Raw genomic sequence first — 18,252 nt, 5'->3', positions numbered from 1 at the left:
ACCAAAATCCGCCCTGCGTTAGTGGGGGTGGGCTGATTCAGGTACCGGTGAGACATGAAATACAATCCATAAAATCCAGTTTGAGTAACAGATCCATAAGTTTGAAGTGTTTTCCAGATGCCAAAACATTACGGTCAACAATACTATGAGACAGGATTTATCTTCACAACTCACTTTTTATTATTCTATCTTTAGTCATGATGATCGCGAGGTAGACAGTAGATATGTAGTGTTGACGTTACAAAATAATCAACCAGGACCTGCAAGTATGTGGTTCAACTTTTTAGCTTTTTTGGAGCCCTCCGCGTTCACACCACCTTAAACTTGCATTCTCTCTAACAGCCAGCAGGGGGCGACTCCTCTGGTTGAAAAAAGAAGTCTGATTGTATAGAAGTCTATGAGAAAATGAGCCTACTTCTTACTTGATTTATTACCTCAGTAAACATTGTAAACATGAGTTTATGGTCTCAATCGCTAGTTTCAAGTCTTCTTCAATACAGCATGATGTTCATTTAGTAAATTATGGTCCCATTTAGAGTCAAATAGACCACAAAGCAGGGTGTGCTTTAGGGCGTGGCTACAATGTGATTGACAGGTCGCTACCACGGCGTTGTCTGGTCAGGGAGTTGTCCGTGTTTTCATCCTACAACTTTAACCCTTTCACAGTGTGATTTCAGTTCAGGAAAGTTAATTGTAAAATTTTTGGTCGCCTGAAAATGTCTGGCATTTGGTTGTACTTAGCTCCACCCTCTCGTGGCTTCAAAACGGCAGTCCACAAACCAATGGGTGATGTCACGGTGACTAGGTCCACCAAACTAAGCTTATTCACATGAATGAAGGGTCTGCGTTTGTTCACGCAGGGCTAAAGTTGGTCTGAACTCGGCCTCAGTGACTCCTGTTGGTTGGTCTCAGTGCTCCACACCCTCTCCAGGACAACAAAAATCCAAAGTTTAAGAGATGACACATTTCATTTAATTAAGCAAAGCCTGCAAGCTAGTTTAGGCAGCCAACTCGAGCCCACCACTATTCTGACATGGCATACTGCTCTCACTGCAACATATATCCAACATCGCACCCTTTGGATCACGGCGGTGTACTTAAGTTGTCAGCGCTCTGCTCACCCTTTTGCTGACACACTGCTCACCTCAAATCTCTGCTGCCACTTTGCTGCCACTGCCGTTGTTCATGTAGCGTTTCATAAGCCCCACCGTCACCGCAGCATCCAGCTGTGAGTCTTGGGAGGGAAGTCATTATCGTCACTCCTCACTCCCCGCTGCGCTGAGCTTGATGCGTCCTTGGGGGAGTGATGAAATCGGAGCCAAATATCACATATTTTGTAGTCACATAATAATACATTCCACATAACATGGCTATGGCAATATAGTTCAATTGTAGTTCGCCGATCTAAGGACGAAGGTATGTTTTCTTCCAGTTATGATAAATTCAGGTCATAAGAGTGGGGTTGTGTCACTCTGTCAACCACCAAACGTGTTCATTATTAAAGCAGAATAATGCTGGGTACACACTACATGAGAATCAAGCTTATGAGCAAAGCCCAGATTTTTTGATGGCTCTAAAGATTAGGTGTGAGGTATGTTAAGAGTGTTTTTTACATCCACCGATCTCAAATCGTAAGTATTAATCATGTTCAATATTTACAATCGGATATCCAGTTGTGTGTGGGGAACCCCAGGAACAGCCAATGACGCGGTCACGTGGGAAAGAACGATTACCAATTGGGAACCAAGCTGACTGAAGAAAGAAGTACAACAACCACCATCATGGTGTCCGCGGCTAATGCATGAGCTAATGCAAAACGCGAAACATAAAGTAACAGTAAGACGGACCTCAGAAATTGAGGACCAATTTGCTGATTTGTGGCAACAACACAAGTGTTCATTTAATGTGTCTCATTGATTTCATCCATATTTTTTCTTTTTTCTTCTTGAATTTTAAGAACAAAGAAGAACAAAAACTAAAATTACTATTGTCCGCCATGTTTTTTTACACTAAAGTCATGTTTTGATCGCGATTTTGCGAGATTTCCGTTTTATTGTTAGTCGGGACTCTTGTTGGGTCGTGTCTAGAAGGGAACCAGCAAATTGTTGAAACTCGCACCAGATGGTTAAGGTTAGGCATTGACCTTGAATAGTTAAGGTTAGGCATTGACCTTGAATAGTTAACGTCAGGTATTGACCTTGAATAGTTAAGGTTAGGCATTGACCTCGAATAGTTAAGGTTAGGTATTGACCTTGAATAGTTAAGGTTAGGCATTGACCTTGAATAGTTACGGTTAGGTATTGACCTTGAATAGTTAAGGTTAGGCATTGACCTTGAATAGTTAAGGTTAGGTATTGACCTCGAATAGTTAAGGTTAGGTATTGACCTCGAATAGTTAAGGTTAGGCATTGACCTTGAATAGTTACGGTTAGGCATTGACCTTGAATAGTTAAGGTTAGGTATTGACCTTGAATAGTTAAGGTTAGGCATTGACCTCGAATAGTTAAGGTTAGGCATTGACCTTGAATAGTTAAGGTTAGGCATTGACCTTGAATAGTTAAGGTTAGGTATTGACCTCGAATAGTTAAGGTTAGGCATTGACCTCGAATAGTTAAGGTTAGGTATTGACCTTGAATAGTTAAGGTTAGGCATTGACCTCGAATAGTTACGGTTAGGCATTGACCTTGAATAGTCAAGGTTAGGCATTGACCTCGAATAGTTAAGGTTAGGCATTGACCTTGAATAGTTAAGGTTAGGCATTGACCTCGAATAGTTAAGGTTAGGCATTGACCTTGAATAGTCAAGGTTAGGTATTGACCTTGAATAGTTAAGGTTAGGCATTGACCTCGAATAGTTAAGGTTAGGCATTGACCTTGAATAGTTAAGGTTAGGCATTGACCTTGAATAGTTAAGGTTAGGTATTGACCTCGAATAGTTAAGGTTAGGCATTGACCTCGAATAGTTAAGGTTAGGTATTGACCTTGAATAGTTAAGGTTAGGCATTGACCTCGAATAGTTACGGTTAGGCATTGACCTTGAATAGTTAAGGTTAGGCATTGACCTCATATAGTAAAGGTTAGGCATTGACCTCGAATAGTTAAGGTTAGGCATTGACCTTAAATAGTTACGGTTAGGTATTGACCTTGAATAGTTAAGGTTAGGCATTGACCTTGAATAGTTAAGGTTAGGTATTGACCTTGAATAGTTAAGGTTAGGCATTGACCTTGAATAGTTAAGGTTAGGCATTGACCTTGAATAGTTAAGGTTAGGCATTGACCTCATATAGTAAAGGTTAGGCATTGACCTCGAATAGTTACGGTTAGGCATTGACCTTGAATAGTTAAGGTTAGGCATTGACCTTGAATAGTTAAGGTTAGGCATTGACCTTGAATAGTTAAGGTTAGGTATTGACCTCGAATGGTTATGGTTAGGATAGGTCGTCGGGCAGCAAGTCTCGCAAGTGTTTTTGCAGATCTCAGATCAGATTTTGCAATTTGCGGGTTACCTTCAAGAAACGACCCTCTCATTGTTCATGAATGGAATCTGTTAGTGTGTGGTGTATCTATATATATATATATATATATATACCTGAGGTCATGTGTGAATTTATAGTTAGACGATCTGAGCCGCCCTACTGCAAACTACTTTTGAATCGCAGCTGCATCACCAACAGAGGTGGTTCACAGACAGATGGTTTCTATGACAACGTTATTTGATAAGCTCTCTCAACGCAATCAAAAGTGAGGAATAAAAAGCCACCTACTCAATAAGTCATAGACTGCTGAGAGCAACTCTATCACTGCTTTGTGCAATTTTGGACGTCAGTTTTAGCACAATGACGGAGGCTTCTTCAGGTGGAGGGCGATTATGTCTTTGTGAATCAAAGTCTAATTGCATCCGGTGTGCTCGGCGTTCATACCGAGGTGCTGCCAGAAAGTGTCGAAACAGATGAGGAAGAATGAGAGTGAATGACAGTTATGTGAGATGAATGATGATAGATGAGTTCAGTTTAGCTTGCTACATGGAAAAAGGTAAGTCCAAAAAGTAAATTCTTTAAAACTTATTTTCTTTTTGAGGTAGATTAGTTATCAGAGGAAAATTCAAACAAAAAAGTACAGATCAAGATTACGTTTACGTGCACAAAATATTCTGGTTTTTGCCCACACTCCGAAAAAGACAATGGTTGCGTCCGAAATTCCATACTAATATGCTATTTAGTACGCTAAAACAGTATGTGACATTATTTAGTATGTCCGAAACCTTAGTATGAAACTAATAGTACGTGAATAGCATACTATTTCCGGTGAAATATTACAGTATACCAACGCTTGTCACTACGGCAAGCCCCCAGGAAGAGCGTCGGCCGTTGATGCCAATTTCTTTATTGGCCAAACGGCGGTACTACAACTTCCGTGTCCATCATGTGATGCCATTTGGCCCAAAAATACTTTTTCCCATAGACTTACATTGGGAAAGAGACGTCTGTAACTCGGAGGGTTATGCCCATGGGCCCAATGGAAGCAGAAGATCGCCGGAAGTTCCGGGTACTTTTCCACTCGGAAGTCGAGCCATTTTGGGGATCATGCGCCCCTGAGCAACTTTCATAGGAATGAACGTGGCCCCGCCTCCAACGCTGTATCCAGTTCTCTTAATACATCCATGCACTACTGTGGCATAAATATCCCACAATGCAATGCGGTAGTGATGACAACATTCATAACGGACGTTGACAGACAGCTCTGTAACATCAAAAACACTTCAATTTAAGTGTAAGTATAAGATTTCACTTTGCTAGGCGTAATATATATTTTAAATTAATTCAGACTTTGATTCTCAAAAACCATCCTTTTGGTCACATGAGGTTCCCACTGGTTACCATGGTTACACAAATCCAACCAGCTGTTTACAGGGCTAAATCAAACACGGTTAACTTTTCCTGCTTGGGCCAGAGTTGTTATCGTTACTCGCGCCCGTCGCCGCCGCTCTCTCTCTTGCTTCACCACTCACTTCCCACCTACACACACACATGCGCTACGCACTGGCTCTGCTCCAAATGACCTACGCTACTGTTACAACTGGCTCTAGGGAGGACCATTTGCATTTTTGCGAATACACTGGGCTACACACTGGACCTTCAATAGTCGAATATTAGTGAGCATGTAAAAGTAGTCAATTTTGTAAAGATCTAATATTGTATTGAGTGTTATTTATGACATTTCACAATAAAAGGCCTGTTCAGGAAGCTCCTCTTCTCTGACTGTTTACTGACCCAACAAATAACTTTCCACTACATCATTGAAAGCGTAACACACAAGTCTTGTGACGCAGTTCATATGGGGAAAAACAAATTAACGTTTATATGCCAGCGTTAGATTTGATTCATTAGCGTCAACAACGACAGTAAATGATCACAGATTGGATGACACAACTTTACTGTTGCAACCATGGCAACCTGGAGAATAGGATCCAGCATCTTGATAGGCTGTCGCCGCTGCGACTAGGCAGCCTGGTTGCATAATGCTCTCAACCTTGGCTTTGATGCGTTCCTCTTTATATCTTTGTACCTGCAGTGAATGTTCATGTAATGTGTTTTAGGCAGATAAGAAAACGATTGCATTTAATGGTGAGAGTGATACGGGAGAGCCTAAAGGAAGAGGGGTCAAAGAGCAACTGCTGTTTCCACTTCCTAGAGGCGTTAAGTCTGCATAGAAAATCTACATTCCCTTGGTATGTTAATGCTGTTATCCATTGCTCAACACAGTACAGTGGACACAGCAAGATGGAAATTAGCATTAACGGTCTGTTTCCGTCTGCACGTGTGTGTGTGTGTGTGTGTGTGTGTGTGTGTGTGTATGCGCAGGGTGGATCAGCCTGAAAACTTTGCAAACTACTTCCAGCAGATTTGAGCAGCAGAGAGTTTAGCTTCTTGTCAAAGCCATCTGCTGCTGATTTAATAAAACGTGTTTGAACTGTGTCACATTTTTTTTTCCAACTGGTCTCTCCGTTTACGCAATGCCGCACGCCGTATAGAGGAGGGAACACAGCAAGCAGCGGCATGCAGAGAACAGGAAGAGGAAAAGTAATGTGTGTGTGTGAGAGAGAGAGCTGTTGGCGGTGGGTGGGTGGGTGTTGGGGGATGGGGTTGCAGAGAATGAAAGCATGAATGTCACTTTAACATGCAGCGTCTTCCCTCTAACACATGACCGTCAGTTCACCCATTTCAAATCTGATAACCATTTCGTTCCTTGTTGGAGACACTGCATGGAGTTCATAATAAAGCGTGTTATGAATCACGACGGAGGACGGCCACATTTGCATATTTTCAAGGGGTCTATTAAAAAGTTAGAGACTAATGGTGACAAATTACACATTTTCTGAGATGCAAAGGTTTTACAGTGATTCTTTTTTTTTTTTCTTCCGTGGATTTATTGAGTCAATATACAGAGCAAGCTATGGGAGATGCAGTTATTAAGAAGCCAGTCTTCCTGTGTGTGTTGGAGTAGAGAGCAGAGGAGCTGACCTCAGAAGAGGACACTTTCACTGCTCTTAATTACCAGCGATTCCTGAGAGAGAAAAAGATCAGTTAGTTCATCCGCGCCGCAAGCATTGTGGCTGCTTTTCTTGCTCCACTCTCACACAGCATCACTGAAACAAACGCACCCTCAGCCCTTTGTCACGTCCTCATTTAATGATGCTCCTGTGGAAAAAAAAACTGGATTTTTCACCTTCAACGTCCAGGATTACTCATGAATATTTCAGTGGTGTGTGAGGTATGTGCCGTGGTCCATACTGTAGCTGGTGGGGAAGGCTGACTGAATCAGCATCATAGAAATAGGAACATAGGAGTAGAACGGACATATCAACGTAGCAGCAGGATTTGGTGCTGCACTGGTTACAGAAATTGAGCCAAACATTGGGCCGGTTGGCCAGCGGCATCACCGGGTCCCTCCGCCTGGGGACAAGCTACCTAGCTAACTAGTCAGCCAGCTGTCTCCAGGAGCTGCGTCCGCTCTCGCTTCCCGGCGAGCTGCGACCACCTACGGACCCACTGACGTCGGTTCTTTTGTCATCATAACAACAAACAATTACCATTGTTTTTGTGCTAGTCAAATTACCACAGCAAACAGTTCAATGACTCTTCTACTCCTACTTTATGTTTCTATGATCAGCACTTTATCCCCATAATCTTCCAGTGATGTTGCAGTAGCTGGATAACTAACCCCCTCCCCCCAGCCCAGACTGGTCTGTAGCTGTCAACCATCTCAGTGATGGGGGAACATTGGATGCATGTGGTGGAGAGTGATTGGTGATTTTATTCACAGTGAGAGGAGGTCAAAAATGATTCCCACACGTAGAGTTGGATTATCACCACTTACTGCTACTTCTTATCTTTAGCATCCTGCGGCGCCTAATGAGTCTCATTAGAAAGCAGTTACAGATAGTAAAACATAAATATGTGTGCGTAGATTGTTTTTGGAATGCATTTCAGCTTCCACTGGAAGCACTGACCTTGTCGCGCGACGCATATTTCACACTTAAACAAATTCAATATGGCCCTAAGTGGAATCAGTGTGCGGACAAATTGCACTGAAGATAATGTATCAAATAACAGGCTAAATCCAATTTCACAAACACATCCCCTTGAGGTAAGATTCAGATAGCTTGACTGCCGATGCTCACTTGCTCACACACACACGTTGAGAGTGAGAGAAGAAAGAGGAAGCGATCCCTTATTGTATTCCTATAGATCAGGGAAATTGAATTTTTAAGGGAGCGAGCATCCTTCATTTGGCACACAATCCGTCTAACAATCCCTGCTCACAATGGATTTTCAATCTATAAATGAACATCTTCCGATAGCAGCCAGGCATGCTGAGGTGAAGTGCCTTTATTCCTTCAGTAAACCTTTATTGGCTTGTTAATCCCAAACACATTGAGTTTGGATTTAGGTATGAAGAAAGGAGATTACATCCCACGGGTGTCCCAGGTCAAATGGCCACACACACTCTTTGCAGTTCATAAAATCAGATTGGTTTCATACACCGTTCATAGCTATACCAACGAAACATAATGCACTGTGATTCATTTATATACCATGAAATCAATTCGTATGTAATCCACGTATTAGTGAACCACGAAGTATAAAGAGCGAGAGGTCAAAAACACTGAACCTTCACGCAGGAGACCGGTGTTCGTACCCCGTGTGAAACCAGAAATCAACGTTGATTTATTTGTCACAGAACTTCCGTACTTAAGTTACGACACTTCAAACCATGATTGTTTTCCTAAACTCAACTACGTAGTTTTGTTACCTAAACCTAACCAAGTTGTGCATGCATCTAACAAACAGAAATTGAAACATGTTGCTAGACATTTGTAGAAAAATGCACGAAAAATGAGGAATAACTTTTCATACGATATCATATGAACCGTTGATGATATACACTCTTCTAGTCTCATAAGAAGCACACAGTTCACGTGAATGGCAGAGAATATAAACTGGATGTTTTTGCAGTTGACATAGATTGAGGCCGTGTCCACACCCATACAGATATTTTTAAAAATGGATATTTTCCTTTACGTTTTGGCCTCTCGTCCACACGCAGTTTTGTGTCACAAAAACGGATATTTTTGAAAACTCCTTCTAAAATGCAGATTTTAAAAAACTCTGGTTACTTTGCATCTGTGTGGACGTGTAAGACAGAGCGTTTGGTAAACCATGACGTCCTCTCGTCATCTCGCGTTGTTGCTTTGTGTAATGAACCTGCGCCAGAAACAATAACAAAGATGGTTGACTACTGACTTTTTTACATTTTGATAGCGCTGCTCGGACTAATTACTACTTTACATTTGAAAAACGTTCCAATCACAGGAGGCCAAAGCAGGAAACATATTAAACATGTCGAGGCCGAATGGTGATGGAATGAGCTTTTGGGTGATTGAAGGCGAGGTTTTGGCGCACTCAGACGGGCTACGGACATAAACCTCAATGACCTCCCTTTCGTCATTTATGCATGTAAAGAGACAGTTGATGACAGCAGAGTGATGACAGTCATGACAGTTTGACCAAGAATCCCACCAACAATAACTGTTATCCAACTGACTGTAATGACGCCAAAGGGAAAGGTAGTGAGAAGGGTGGTAAATAAAAAACCCTTGACCCTTAACTTGTGATCTTACTTGTGGTTACGTAAATATTACGGCGAGTGTTTGGAGTCGTTTTTTGCGTTTTAGTGTGGACGGAGATATTTTGCAAAACAAAGGTCGTGTGAACAGTTTTTTTTTTTTTAAACGGGGTAAAATATCTGTTTTTAAAAATATCTGTATACATGTAGACGGGTTTGAGACCTCTGATATTCTCCATGACAAATGGAAAAAGGAAATATACATACCCAGGGGGCAGATATATACTTTAGCTTTCCTATATCTAGTCTGGTGGATACATTGAAGCCCGTTCTCATTACACATCTGCTAGCAATCCACAAGACTTAAGAGGAAACCTGTCTTAACCGTCTTTACCCGTCAGCAAACCGTAGAGTAAAACTCAAAACTCCCTCCAGCCAAATGTCTCAGTGAGAGATAGTGCAGCTCTGTGCTTCTCCAGAATACAGAAACCCTTCAGGGCAGGAGCTGGCAACGGGGCGGAAATATGGAGAGTTAAAAACTCACCAAGAAAGATGGATGAATGGATGAAGTGTTCGGCAACAGTATCTCCTATGGATTATGTTTGTGATCTGCAAAATGTTTATTGCCAATTGTTTTCAAACGTTTGACCCCCTACAATACTGTATGTGTGTATTTTGTAAAGGTTAGGAAAAGACGTCATAGAAAAAATAAGTAAAAAGTGTCAATGTGACTGCGAGTCTAACAAAGGGACGATTGGAGAGATCAATATATGAACGTTGGGGAACGTAGAGAAGGGCAGGTAAACACCATTTACCCACCTTTACTCATGTAAAATTTACAAGTATTTACACATACTTTACACCTGTTAGTGCACTCAAACTGGGTTCCAAGTTGTTCCCAGATGTTTTCTTAATTTGCTTGAGTTGAGCTCTTAAGGCCACCGTTATATTGTCCCCGTAATCTAACAAAAAAAGTGAAAGAACATCAGTCAGTGACTACGAATCTTTGAACTGAACAAAACAATTCGACTCATTAAAGTGACTCATAATTTACACCTCTATGACGGACTCTTTCAGCTACCACTGTAATGTTGAATCATAGTAGGTCAAGTATAGCGTACAACCAGAGGCTACTGTTTATTGCTGGTCGGTCACACATATTGCAATCCTTCACATAAAATAGCTTTTTTTATTGTTTAAAAAACATAAAACAGGATACCTTTGCCCTGCAGTGACTACTTGACATGACGTAATTATGTATGATTGCCTTTAATCGACTGTAATAGCATTTCTATTTGCCTCCTGAGCGTACAATCATAAGGTCATCACATTTACTGCCTTCGTGCTGAAAATAATTATTGATGTCTTGAACCTGGCGGCTCGCACGCTGTTCCTTCATGTGCTAAGTGACGCTCGTATCTCCTGTCGGTAGAACGATAAATCAGTGAGAGCAGAGGCTGTAGCCCGAGGGAGCGGAGAGCACAATGGCTTAGTTAGCAAAAGCCCCGAGGTGAGCAGTGTCAGTCACTAACTCCCTGCAGAGACCCACTGGACCTCAGAGCGCTCCCCACTGGGAACATTAGAGAAACAGGCCTTGTGGCTGGATACACATACACACACTCATACACACACACACACACACACACACCTCCACTCATGGAAGAGAAAGAAAATGATTGTTGGCAAGTAGGGATGCACCGATTGTGAAATTCTGGGCCGATATTGATGTTTTTGTTTATTTTGTTTTGTTCCCCTTTAGTTCCAACAAAGACCTTCATTATAAAAAATAACTGAGCTGTTTTAAAGTCATTCAGACTTTCATTACACGGTCTTTGAATGAGCACAAATTCAATCATACAACTTTATGAAAAAACCTTCTTTCACAAGATTATTTTTTGTTTTCTGCTTCAAAAGACTTTTCAGCTGCTAAACAACAACCTACTCAATGAGATGAATGTTTCAGTTCTTACACAGCCCAACTAAAATATTTCTTTTGTGAAACATAAATTAAATGTAAAAGCGATTAGAAAGATAAGCAGCGTTTCGCCACTCATGTAGACTTATATACTCGGGCGGGCCGCCCATATATTAATGGCCACCTAAGTATATCCATCCAAAAGAACAATGCCATCTGTAATCGATTACCTAGAGGTCTAGTAGCGGCAGGACGCCGTCGGGGAGCGGATGGAGAGCTCCGCTCTGCTGGTGCGGCCTCGCTGCTTCAGCTGGCCGGGCTGGACGGACCCGATGCAGCGGTCCAATGTGCTGCTCAACCACGACGGGATTCCGGTATCGAGGACAAACTGCTGCTCAGGCTGTAACGTACTGGGTGGGGTAATTTTTCTTGAACATAACTAATACATCCGTAATACTCCCACATGACCGACTTTTTCTTTCACTTTTATTTGTAAACAAACCACACATGCACACGGCGTACCATGCCACAGTTGTGGCCAGCCAGTGGCTTCTTCTCTGAATCAGCAGCTGGTTAATGTTGTCAGATAACAAATAACCAACACAACATTTAGCCGAAGCAAAATCGATGCAACACAACAGATAAACATCGGCCACTGCCATCAGCGAATGTCATCTTATTTGCCGATATTCCAATGGCAGTCAACAAAGCAAATATTGGCCGATACTGATGTTCAGCTAATAAATCGGTGCATCCTTATTGACAAGGTTTTCAAAAAAGAAATCAAAGGTTGTAGCTGCAAACCTGTCTCCTACAAAATAACATTCTCATACAACTAAACAGCATTCTCAATTATGTTTGGAGGGAAAGTATTTTCTCCCGGATTACGGTCGCACTTTTAAACACGTGGTTAACGTTGTAAATTGAAACAAAACAAAACAAAAAATACAACAACACCATTTGGTTAGGTTTAGTAAAAAAAAAAAAAACATTAAAGGTTTGGCTTAAAATTACTGCGAAATTGAAACAAAACAAAAACACGACAAAAATACTTGGTTACGTACATTTGTGTGTTAAGCTGTGGAGATAAATTAAATCAAAGCTGAAGTAGGCGAGATTGGAGCAAATATGATTTTAAAAAGTTATTTTTATAGAACGGTCGCTATATCCTGACAGTAGTGTATGAAACAGGTAACCTGAAAAAAATCATGTGCCTCTGTGTCCTCCGGTGCTCCTAATGGCATCTGCAAGATTTCACAGACCGGAGGAAAACAAGCCGTAAGAGCTGATCTTAGGTCTGCTGTCCATCTGCTGTCTATGAGAGCCGGCTGTCAATCACTCTGAACTCTGACCAAACGGTGAAACTAGGCAGCGCTGATCAAATATGAATCAATATTATGTTACGTTAATGCCTATTTCTCTCCTCAAATGTTTTCAGAATCATCTTGTAGTGCACGGTTCAGCTGTAAAATTAGAAAGTTTGTGATGCCGTCGCCATTGTGAAATCTGGTGAAGGAATGCCAAGTCCCGGTAACATGACCGGAGCACAGCCAATAGGAACGCTCTCTCAATGAAATGACCTGTGATTAGTCAAAGATTTTTTAAAGCCTGAAAACAGAGCCATGATGAAGGCGCAGAAGTCTAGTTATCTCTCAGAACACTTGAATTACAATATGCTGAAATGTTATTATGGGATTTTTGCCCAATGATGCCAAAAATATACTGCCTACTGCAGCTTTAAGTGAACGTTGACTTTCGGTTTCGCACGGGACACGAACAGCGGCCTCCTGGGTGAAAGTCCTGTGTTTGTTTGACACATCCACCACCCTGACCGGAGACAGGGCCGTGTCTCTCCGTGTTTTCGGTCCTTCTGAGATTACTTCAGGATATCCTAATGAACAAGCTAGACTGAACACAGCCATTCATAATGCAGGTTGTGCGATGTTATCACACATTCTTCAGGGAAACATCATCCATTATAAAGCGTCTCTCTCTCTTTATTGCTCGGCTCATTTCTTCATCTATTTTTTGCCACGAGCCATGCACGCAACACCAACATACAACATCACCTCACTTGTCTTTCTGACTCCTGGCTCCCTGGTAGAGAATCTATATTAAGCCTCACAACAAATACAGATTCACTACAGTTCTGCTGATATTATGACCCAGTTGACGTGTGTTTTTTCTTCTGCTTTTCGTCCTCTGGCCAATAATGCTGTTTATCCCTCAGGCTGTCCAGCTGCTCAATGACTGGTGGTGGTGGAGGAGGGAGAAGAGCTCAGCTACTCTCTTCAAACATATTTTTGCTTACAGCACAAGTCAGATTCTGCATGTTTATTCTGTTGAATCACCACTTGTCTAGTATTGCTCAACATTGGGCAGATCATGACAACACACTGGACACATATTGGTGTAAACATTTAGCAACGAATGAACACAAACATTGCCAATATTTCACGGCGTGGACCATCAGGAATGCAACACCATACTAAAGCCAGCAATAGAAACCCCCCACTACAGATGCTGACCATGAAATTGTAATGCCGGCGCTCACGTGCAATTTCCGTTATTGTTTAACCACAGACGCAAAAAGGGAAAAGCTGATGAAAAAGATTAAGGTTGTAGAGTGGGATGTTGTTTTTGTGTAATCATCACATTTTTGATAAGTGTTAATGGAATAATATTCTCTTCAAAGCATGTTGTACTAGTGCAAAAACATAATCAATTGAGTCGGAGACACATAGTGCAGAACACCAAACCATAAAGGAGCATCTTAACTCCTTTATCCTTTATCCAACTCTCTGAAATAATAAGCTTAAAGCTGTTAAAATGTAAACCGCAAGCATTTATAATGAGGTAAACACAATTGGCTCCGGATCAGAAGTAGAGGAGGGAAAAAAAAAAAACATCCTGCCTTTTTAATACCTAAGACTAATGGGCAAATTGTTTTCATGCGACAGTGCCAGACTGGTGGGCAGAAGATAAAGATTGGAGCATTTTGTTGCACTGTTGCAGCAAAAAAAATTCCAGCTCAAAAGAAACAGATTTGTTGGAAAAGAAATAGTAAAATATTTAACATGAAATGAATATTGATGATGCAGGTGGAGGCTGAGTAAAACAACAACAATGATTATATCTGAGTCACACAGCACCGAACTAACCTGCATCGCTGCATATGCCACCCACTCTGCTTTGACCTTTCAGTATAATGTATAATTTCAGTACGACATATTTTATGTCTCTTCCAGTTGCAAGTAAATTACCTAAACTCCAAATCTGTTGTACGTACAGGTGTTGACTTCAGTGCTGTCACTTTCGACCCTGCAGGTGAAATGGCAGCGACCTATCAAGATGAACAAACACACAAATGGCAACCACAGGGGGGGCTGTCTTCAGGTATGAATCTGGGTCCTATGACGAGCCTCCCTGTGTGGATCCTCTGAGGATGTTTTGCGGTATAACCTGGGGGAACAACAGACAAACTCCACCAGGAGCTTCTCTTTTTGACAAGTGGACCCCCTGCCACCTGTGAGAACTCTGATGTGCATCAGTGGCTGAATGTTACCAGACCCTCTAAGCGTGCGGATAAATGAGACAATGTTAAAGGCCCCCCACCCCTCCTACACAGGAGCAAGACAAACAACGCATTGCAGGTGTTGCGGGCATCTTTTTTGTGTCTACTTTTAGACATTTTGCTTCTCTTTGTGTTCGTTTTGCATCCTTTTATGAGTCTCATTATAGAGTTATACTTTTTGTGTTTATTTGTGGCTCTCTTTACAGTTGTTTTGAGTCCTTTTGAAGTCATTTTGCATCTCTGTGGTTGTTTTGCGTCTCTGCGGTTGTTTTGAGTCTCTTTGCGGTAATTTAGCATCTTTTTTGCAGTTGTTTGGTGTCTCTCTGCATTTGTTTTGAGTCTCTTTGAAGTCATTTTGTGTCTCTTTGTGGTCGTTTTACTTCGCTTTGTGGTCATTTTGTGTCTCTTTGTGGTCGTTTTACTTCTCTTTGTGGTCGTTTTACTTCTTTTTGTGGTAATTTTGTGTCTCTTGGTGGTCGTTTTACTTCTCTTTGTGGTCGTTTTACTTCTCTTTGTGGTCGTTTTACTTCTCTTTGTGGTTGTTTTGCATTTCTGCGGTTGTTTTGAGTCTCATTGTGGTAAATTAGCATCTTTTTTGCAGTTGTTTGGTGTCTCTGCCGTTGTTTTGAGTCTCTTTGAAGTCATTTTGCATCTCTTTGTGGTTGTTTTACTTCTCTTTGTGGTCGTTTTGTGTCTCTTTGTGGTCGTTTTACTTCTCTTTGTGGTTGTTTTACTTCTCTTTGTGGTCGTTTTGTGTCTCTGTGGTCGTTTTACTTCTCTTTGTGGTCGTTTTGTGTCTCTTTGTGGTCGTTTTACTTCTCTTTGTGGTCGTTTTGCATCTGTTTGCGGTTGTGTTGAGTCTCTGCAGTGGTTTTGCGTCTCTCTGCAGTTGTTTTGCATCTCTTAAGTAATTTTGTGTCTCTTTGTGGTTGGTTTGCATCACTTTGAGGTCATTTATCTCTTTGTTGTTGTCTTGTGTCTCTGAAATAATGTTGTGCCTTTTTGTGGTTGTTTTGCATCTCTAGAGTAATTTTGTGTGTCTTTATGGTCATTTTACTTCTCTTTGTGGTTGTCTTGCATCTCTTTGTGGTTGTCTTGCATCTCTGGATTAATTTTGTGTTTCTTTGTGGTCATTTTACTTCTCTTTGTGGTTGTCTTGCATCTCTTTGTAGTTGTTTTGTGTCTTCGTGGTTGTGTCACATACCCCTGTGGTTGTTCTACATCTCTTTGTGGTTGTTGTTTGTGGTCTTTTCAGAAGTCTCATACAGAGAGGCCTTGGGTTCAGGGGCCCCCTGCATGGTCATGTACCTGGTGAGCTCGTTCAAGATGCATCTACTAGAAACATTCAGCATATCCACTATCACTGAAAAAACAACTGAAGTCCTGCAACAACTCAGCGGGTGATGGGGGATGCTCACATGAAATGAGAGGCAAGAAAAATCGACATTGTAGGGAGAAGAGATACATATTGTAATAGTGAGCAGAAACCGAGCTGAGTTGTGAATTAAGCCTCACGAGCCTAGCCTGCTGCTCGCTGCACCCCACACACACAGTGTCTGCATTACAAGCAGCTGGTAGGTGGTGAGATGTGGTTGACGTCTGCTTGTGGGCAGATTGTCTGTAAGGTTTTTTTTTTTTTTCAAGGATATGAGAGGCTCTCCATTGACTGGGAAGATGGACTGCCTTCATACAGCCAAAAGTCACAAGTGAACATCTGCTGTAAGAGAATATTAGAAAAAAACAGTTTCCCTCCTTCCCTCCTTACAATAGACCCAGACTCTCCTCAAGACTTGGTTGCCATAGTTATGGGAGGCAGTGGAAAAACACAGCTGAATGATGGAATTATTAATAAATGAACAAAACAAGTCTCCTGCGTTGAGCTCGCTTGCGCACATGCACAGCAGAGTATGCTAATAACATCCTGCCTAAAAAAAGACAATAGACGGTGGATGCAAAAATTACATGGCTGCGTGAATGCATCACTTGAGTAGTTGTTTTGGACGCAGCCCATTTAGTATTTCATTAATAGAGTAGTGTATTTTTGGCCACATGGATGGTGCATTTGCTGAAAACAGGAACTCTGAATGCCCTGCCTCCTCTGAAACATTTTGGCGACATTTTTAACTGTGATCCTTAATCCAAGATTCAAAGTGGCATGATTCATCAAACAGTGCCCAGCGCCTCTTTTTTTATTTCAGGTCTATGTTTAAAACTGATCACCGTGCCTCATTGAGAACCGATTGTTCTGTCTATGTGAAATGAAATAACAATAGACTAATCTGCAACCCAATCCTCTTGACACAGATACAACATTGTTTGATAAGGCTGATCTGCAAAGCTGGGGGTGGTCAACATGAATACACTTTTCCTCAGTTTTTCTATTTGGATGATGTGTTTAGTAAATTACTATTCTCTGCAAATCTGGGATTATTGGTGCATTTGAGGCAAAAGAAAAACAGAAATGAGTGCATTCACTTTCTTCAGACAGTTAAATGAGAAGATAAATACCACTCTGATGTCTGTGCATGATGCTGGAGCCAAGAGACACTTAGTTTAACTTTGCATAAAACAAAAGAAATCAGCTCGTCTGGCTCACTCTGAAATTCAAAAATATGCCTACAGACACCTCTAATGTATTCACATTATAGCGGAAAAAACAATGCTCTTATGCTGTGCACTCCGTGTTGCTCCATCATTAATACTTAACTTTAGTTGCTACTAAAAAGTTCCACTACATCCACTTTGTGAGATTCAAAACAAAACAATATACCTTCCTAACTCGAGAGATCTGGGAAAGTAAAGGTTAACTTTGTTGAAAGTTTATGACAGTAAATGTGTCAGGTCAGCGGTGTTCATTTGTTGTTGCAATTACAAACAAACATCTTGATATACAGCAGCTAGTAATCTCATTAACAGTCACTGATGCGTTTTATGCGTAGGTGGACATCTTGTTCTGGAAAGATCATTTATTTTGGACGACTCTTCCAGCTCCTCTAACACACACTGGACCGACTGGGGACTTCGCGACCCTTCTCAATGACCTCTGCTGTGCCGGTGGAGAGGATGTCCGTCATCAAGGGCTCTAAAGCTTCTCCCAAGCATCAATTTTCAGTGATGATTTTCTCAGTTCACAAGAGGCTCTCAGATCAGCCCATATAATAAAGTGGCCACTCAGAAACAACAGCAGATGAGTGTCATCTTAAGCCCACATATAGAATAAGAGGATGATAATGAGGATGAGGATGAAGGTGATGAGGATCAATTGATTCTCCAACAAGAGGTTTCGGGTTGCACAGAATTTATTTCACGCTGCCATGGCAACAGCTGACGACAGCGGGGTCAAAAATGCACGGAGGTGTGGGGTGGGTGGGCCGGTGGGTGGGTAGTGGATCCGATGGTAGGCAGACCTGTGGAGCGGAGGTGGTGATTGTGGTGCTAATGGTTTTTCAGGAGGGGGAAGGGTTGGTGTGAGGGCCCTTCATTGCACTTGTGTCGGTTTAATGACTCCACAGCATGATTACTCAGGTTAGTCCGCACAGTTACATAAACCAACACTCAGGTTTGTGTGCTAAATGTGGCGGTCCTGTTGCTGTGAAGTCCAGCTGGTGACATGAATTAGATCATAATAGTATACTGAA

At 41.6% G+C, this 18,252-nt stretch overlaps 1 long non-coding RNA gene across 1 annotated transcript in view; it reads right to left on the bottom strand.

The window, feature by feature from the left end:
• The window catches only part of LOC119491161, a 59,672-nt gene that overhangs the window by 9,286 nt on the left and 32,134 nt on the right, over positions 1-18,252 (bottom strand). Inside the window, exon 2 of the long non-coding RNA XR_005207553.1 lies at positions 1,145-1,294. This is a non-coding gene — a long non-coding RNA (uncharacterized LOC119491161). The remainder of the gene's footprint in view (positions 1-1,144; positions 1,295-18,252) is intronic.

Source organism: Sebastes umbrosus, chromosome 1, assembly GCF_015220745.1.
Source record: "Sebastes umbrosus isolate fSebUmb1 chromosome 1, fSebUmb1.pri, whole genome shotgun sequence".
Lineage (NCBI taxonomy): Eukaryota > Metazoa > Chordata > Actinopteri > Perciformes > Sebastidae > Sebastes > Sebastes umbrosus.
Note: the sequence above shows the minus strand (reverse complement) of the source record. Positions and strands in the feature narration are given on the sequence as shown.